This window comes from Echiichthys vipera, assembly GCF_963691815.1.
Source record: "Echiichthys vipera genome assembly, chromosome: 13".
NCBI lineage: Eukaryota > Metazoa > Chordata > Actinopteri > Perciformes > Trachinidae > Echiichthys > Echiichthys vipera.
Genome location: NC_139838.1, coordinates 8,768,464 through 8,775,142, shown reverse-complemented (window position 1 = coordinate 8,775,142; position 6,679 = coordinate 8,768,464).

The following is a 6,679-nucleotide window of genomic DNA, read 5'->3' as shown; positions in this document are numbered from 1 at the left end:
GAAAAGATTGTGGAGTAGCTCAACTGTGAATACATAGACATAATAATTTGATTAAATACGTTATATATCACCTTATCAAGTCTGTTTTAACACATGAAATGTTGCTATAGTGTGTGGAGAGTAGTTAGAAGCCAGGAGCAGAGTGTGCACACTTTGCTGAAAGTGATGTCTGAAGTAGCTGACTAAAACAGACATGTGAGTGGTAAAGGTCCAAAAACAACCATGAAAATACACAAAGCATCCACATCCACCCACGCCTCACACAAAATACCACCACCACCCTGCTCCATCCACTGTTTGTTTAACTGCCGCAAAAAAACACTCATTACACCTCTCTAGCATGTTAAGAGAGGTGTTGAGATGTTGAGAAAGTTTAGATCTGGTGTTGAGTCCTGCTCATCACCCCTGCCTCGCTATGGTTGAGCGGTTGGCGGATGGCCATCTTGTGGAGCCCAGTGTACTAGCGGTCTACTACGGGGCTTATAGTTTTGGCGTACTGAGCCTGGTGACAGTCAGAGCCAGAGTCACATGAGAAATCCGTGTGCACTGAAATCGGCAATTAGCAGATACATCAGAATGGTAGGTGTAGTTATAAACTTTTATAAATGTCGTTTGTTAGCTCGTTGACAGTGACAGTGACAGGGTTTATTTGCTAGGTTTTGCGTATTAACCAGCAACTCATGAGGTGTCAACTAGCCCAGGATACGTTTGAATCTCTCCTCCGTAAGTAGAGGAATATGAAAACACCTCTCTGGTGACAAACTTTGCACAGATAAAAGCCAGTTTGGTCAATGTCAGACATTTTAGAAGTCAGAAACAGGAGAAAACATATTTTTGAGTGGAGGGGGTGACTGTAGTAAGATTGTAAAAAAAAAACTTTTAATCAAATATTTATCAATTGGCCTTGCACTTGAATTGGTTGAATACAATGACCTTACATAGAATCATGTAAAATACTAAATATTTCTTAACCCTTTTTAAGTCATTGCCACAGATGGGGCCTGTGGGCACCCAGAGGCGATGCTTGTCAGCAGACATGGCATGCAACTGCTTGGGGCCCCAGGCCAGTAAAGGGCCCCTGAGGGCTGACAAACTTTAAAATACAGCAGTGATGATGCGCAATGACAGTCGGAGACCTGACCTCCCTAAGGGGGCCCCACCTACCTATAGAGCCCCCACAGACTTTAGAATCGGCTCTGTGGGCAGCTTGCACACACCCTAATAAAATGACAATTAACATTATGAAACATATAAACAATATTTACAATTTATTTTTTAAAATTATTTTTACACTTTTTGTGAATTTATTTGATCAATGACAAGTTTGAATATGAGATATGAATTTAAGTCGCTATTACCTCAAACTAGCTAACAGCATTTCTCTACATTGGGTAGTGTATTATGCTATTTCTGTTTGCAATATGTAATTACTGCTATTTAATAAAATAAACACTTGCATGACTAAATAAATGCCCACATGATTCACACGGGTTGTGTTTTCAATTTGGAAATTGTAAAAGTGTTGAATTAACAGTTCTCATACTCAGGTACATTTCAATTTGGAAATTGTAAAAGCGTTGAATAAACATACTCAGGTACATGGAAAATGGTGAGAGTAGACAGCTAAAAGCTATTGTTAAACAGGGCTTTTAAAGGTGGCAACCAGGTATCAACTTTTGGTTGCCAAAAATAAAAATATGGTTGCCATTTTCCACCTATTATGAGTAGATAGAGTACTGTGCAGTTAAACATCAACCTATGGAAATGTACTTTTTAGCAAAACCAAAAAGAATTCTGAATCATTTGAGTTTTATTTTATTATTGAATCATAAGTGTGATCCAGTCCATTCCTGGTAGAGTATATATGAAATATGAACGTGCAAATAAACACACCAGTGCATGTGCAGCATTGTCTGGTGTCAGTTCTGACTGTTACAGCAATATTAAAAAAAAAAAATTTAATGTTAAAAAGTGCTTGTCACTGATGGCAACCAAAGGCCAATTACTCAAAATTGTTGCCTATGGCAACCCACGCAGCTGTCGCTGTGGAGCCCTTTAGTAAGCTAAAAAGTAATGGATATTTGATTAAAGTACTTGTAGTAGTAGTAGTAGTAGTAGTAGTGACAATACTCACTTTCATATAATGAATGGTGCAAAATAACATCAACATCTGACAAAAAAGGATTTCCAGAAACCATGTTGGAGCTACGAGTCTATAAAGCATATCTGCAGTTAGTCAGTAACCTGCTGGTGACAAAATTCCCGGAATAAAAGAGAGCAGGGGAATGTTTTTTCAGACCCCTGCTTTTCATGACTGACAAAGCAGGCAGGTCTCCTGGGGTTTCATTTTCAACATGAAAAGGCCAACTCTGCCTTTAAACAGGGCCCGGGTTTCATTCTGTTCAGCTGTGTTTTGGATCCCTCAAATGCTTCTATATTTAGCCCAAAGCAGATCCACACTGGAGATAAAGTGCTATCATCACCACACATGGGGAGGAATATATCAGAAAAACAAACCCGCTGTACCTGCCCTTTACTCTTAACAGTTTGAGTGAGCTCTCCATATAAAAGATTTGTGGGAAAGTCTATTACTACAGCAGAAAGGCTGTGGGTCTTTCCTGATTAGAAATTGATCAGATCATTCAAATTCCACCCTGGAGGGAAGCAAAGAGGATTGGGTTTAAGACTGGGAAAGACTACGCAGCGACACAGCTTGCCTGTTGATTTCATTCTCCCTATCAGAGCAGAAAAACAAACTGTACAGCCGTTTATCAGCAGCACTGACACAGACCAATGCACAGGAAGGCTTATAAGTGATCCCGTCTGCTGTTTGGAGCTCGGTAACTCACAGCAGACTGCAGATTTGCATACAGCCCAAGGTTGGTTGTTTTCTAAGGCAGCAAGTTTGACAAGGATGCCAGGGGACACTTTTAATGGACACTTCAATGAATAGGCTTCTACTATAAAGCAGGCTGTTGACTCCACTAAGGGTTCAGGTAGATGTGAGAACAAGCAGAATATATTCTCAAACAGGTGGCAGCTCCCCACTTTTGACAACTCACAGGCCATCATCTGGTTCTCCCTGACCTTGTCCGATTGAAGGCTGGCAACCTTGCGCTGATCAAAGTTCGCTGAGCTGAGACAGCGAAGCGTCTGTTCACACTTCAGAGGGGAGAAAGAGAACGAGACAGAGAAGGGGGCGGCGAGCAGCAATGTTTGAGCTGTGATTTTCACCCTAATCTTCAGTTTTGAGAAGTCATCATCTTTGCAGGGTGTAGTTACAGTAAAGTGTTTTCAGCTTTTGTTGTGTGGAAATTGTTTTTCTGTCAGGGTTACTTCAGCTACTGAGCAATTTAAGGAATCAGAATTCTGCAGTTTTGAAGACTTTTATATATTTGAGAGAGAGGTATCTCTGCTGAGCTTGAAGAGTATGCTTGCCGAGTTGAACCAAGCCCCCCAGTGGGAGTTAACTATAAGAACCTTGACACCCACATGCATCTCATAACATAAATGTGATGGCAATTTAACGCGTCAGCATCATGTCTCAATGGGCGTTGTACTAAAAAGCCACAATGAATGCAGCACAAGGTAGAACATTAATAGAAAGATGCAGGACTTGTGTGACGACCCTCCCTGCTCTCTCTCCGTCTGACATCAGCAGGGTCGTCAGCAGCATTGGCATCACCTGGGCTGTGAGAGTCTGGGTGCTCTTAACTCTCTCCTGGAGCTTAGTCATTGTGGCTCTCCTCCCAGAGACACCTTGTTCAGCTTTTGTTTGGTGTTTGTCTCTGTACATCCTTCTTACAACATTACACACACACACACTTCTTCACTCATGCATTCACCTACACCACTGATTCCACTGACTACATATGCCATGATTAGTTTAGGTTACTTTTTAAGTTACTTTTCCTTAAATAAATAATTAGTTAATTGTCTCATGTGTGCATCTCCTTGTTTTGTCATGGCCGTGCGGCCCGGTTTGTGACACTTGTTATCAAGAACACTAATATCCCAAATATCATCTATTAACTGAAATCACAAACAAAGCGGAATAAGTCCATTCTAAGTTGTTGTGGATAATCGTCTAATGTTAGATCAGTCAATAAAAAATGTTGCAGAGCAAAAGAGGTAAATAAACCCCCAACAAAAACGGACCCGCTGTCTCCAACCTTTTATTTAAATAGTAATTCATGGATGAATCTATGAATATCAAAGCCATCAGATGACAGATGAAGCCAGCACAGTTACGTATTTCATGTCAGAAAAAGGCCTCGGAAACCATTCATGTAAAAAATGAAGCAGATTAACAGCCGGATTTCTTAATATGAACAATATCCTGCCAAAGCTAGAATTAAAAGTACTTGAACCGCTGCTATCATCAACATTCAATATGTGAAACTGCATCAGACGGGGTGAATAAGAAGAGATGTTAAAGGGAACGCAGACGAAATCCAGAGGGATCTTCTGTGAAACTTCCACTCCATAACTAATAATATCACTCAGGGAATAAAAACTGAAAAAGCCTGAGATTTTACATTTGATGGCATCACATCTATGAGTCTTCATATTCTCGTCTCTGGCTTTGGCGGAGCGTATATCATTTTCACAGATATTGACTTTCAGTCAGTGCCTTATTTTGATAAAAAGGAGAGGCATGGTTATGTTTCTTGCTGAGGCGCATAAAGAGGATTCTCTGCGCACTGAGAGATTGAAAGGTGTGAGCAACATCCCCTCATAAGATTTGAATAAATGGAGAAACGACTCTGGAGTCAGTTCACAGATATGAACACAATACTGGGTCAGTCTTCAGATGTAGTTAATTAAATTGAAAGTGGATGGTATGAAAAATTTGAATTTAACCACCAGCACTTTTGGTGCTCTTATAACAGTGAAGCTAAAACCCTGTTCAAATGTTTCTACGGCTCTCAGAGGGCTGGAATGCAGTGTGCGACCCCTGGTTTCATTAAATCCTGTCAAGATCCACAGGACAAAATAGGAGAGGTCAAATTTAAAATTCAGCAGTGTATCCATGTCCTGACATTTTGAAGGTGCGAGGGTTTATTTTTGCCCAGAAGCAATGTGTTACTTAAACATATTTAAACTAGCATAGTGTGTTTTTCTAGCTATTGATGTTTACAGATCCTTATTTGAGTATGTGACCAGCATCCTTACACAGGTCATCTGAGAGAACAAACTGCATTTCCTCGAAAAAAAAAAAAAAGTAACTCCAAAGTGACTGGAAAGGCTGGAAACCACAGCATGCACTCTGACTTGTTATTTAGGATATTTAAAGCAATTCTTACCTTACTGGCAATTTTCCACTTTTCTTTTGTAATCTTAAAATGCTCCTAATAAGCATACAGCACACTTAAATGTACAACCAGGTGTTCTCATATATTTCTGATAAAAGTCTGACCAATCCTTTGATTTAGTCCAAAAAAGGCTTCCTGCCTGTCATCGGTCGCTCCGTTTCACTTGCGCTGCTCATGCTGCGCTCCAGTGCCGAAGTGTCGGACCTCCAACTAGGCAAAGTGCACTGGAATGTGAATTTGGGGTAGGTCGATCTTCCTCTAATTCGATAGTAGGAGGTTCCACTTTGATAGGCTTTCCAGTGCACTTTGCCTAGTTGGAGGTCCAAAACTTCAGACTTCCCATGGCACTGGAATGCAGAATTTCTCTCTAACCGCACGTGTTGGGGAGGAGGGAGTGTCAGAGGTGAGGAAGGGGGAATAGGGTGGTACTTTGGAGGGAAGCGCTGTGAGACATGCAAGAAAGGTAAGAATTGCTTTAAGATAGATTTTTTTATCGTCAAAATAATCCCACAAGAGGACCAATTCAACAATGACTTGAATGTTGACTAACAATTGTCTCTGTAATTACGTACAGGGATTGTATGAGATATATGCTCACAATGATTGTGCAAACAGGCCAGGTGTTAAGCTTGGTACACTGGCAATGACATTCAAAACAAGTTTATTTTGAGGCCTTGTTTACACAACAACGCTCCCGGGTGAAAACGCCAAAATATTTTATCAGATGTGCTTTTCGTTTAGACGGCGAAGGCGTTTTTGGGGCTTAAAAACGCAGAAAGTGAAGCCACCCTCAAGAGTGGAAACTTAATATTACTCCACTGTTGTGTTTCCATGTTAAGGTGTAAAAATTGTGCTATGATCTGCTAACGCTGGCTCACGTCACGTACGTGTTTATGTTACATCCATCAAGTTGCCTGGGTGGGAGCCGAGGTGGTGGGAGGTTGCAGACCATGCTGCAGATCCCTGTGTCCTGCTTCTCTGCTGTTAGGGAGAGAAGGAGAAGGAAGTATCTACGCATGCACAACTCTGGGGGGTGTCCCCACCTAGCCACCTGACGGGCATACTACATCAAATTTCACACACTTTTGCGTCACCGTATGCGTGCAGATTTCCCCCCAAAGACACTCGTCTAAACACGGAATGAAAAGTGAGAATGCAACGTCACTTTTGCGTTTTCTTTCTAAACAGGGCCTTAGTCACACATGCCACTCAATGCTGCTGTAAATACTTAAAAAATGCACTGAATATGTTTTGATCCACAGCTAGAGCCTGCTCGATTTTTCAGAAAACAATTATTGGCAGTTGACCTATACTGAACATACAATAGTCAAGTCCAGTCAAGTCAAGTTTATCTATATAGCTTA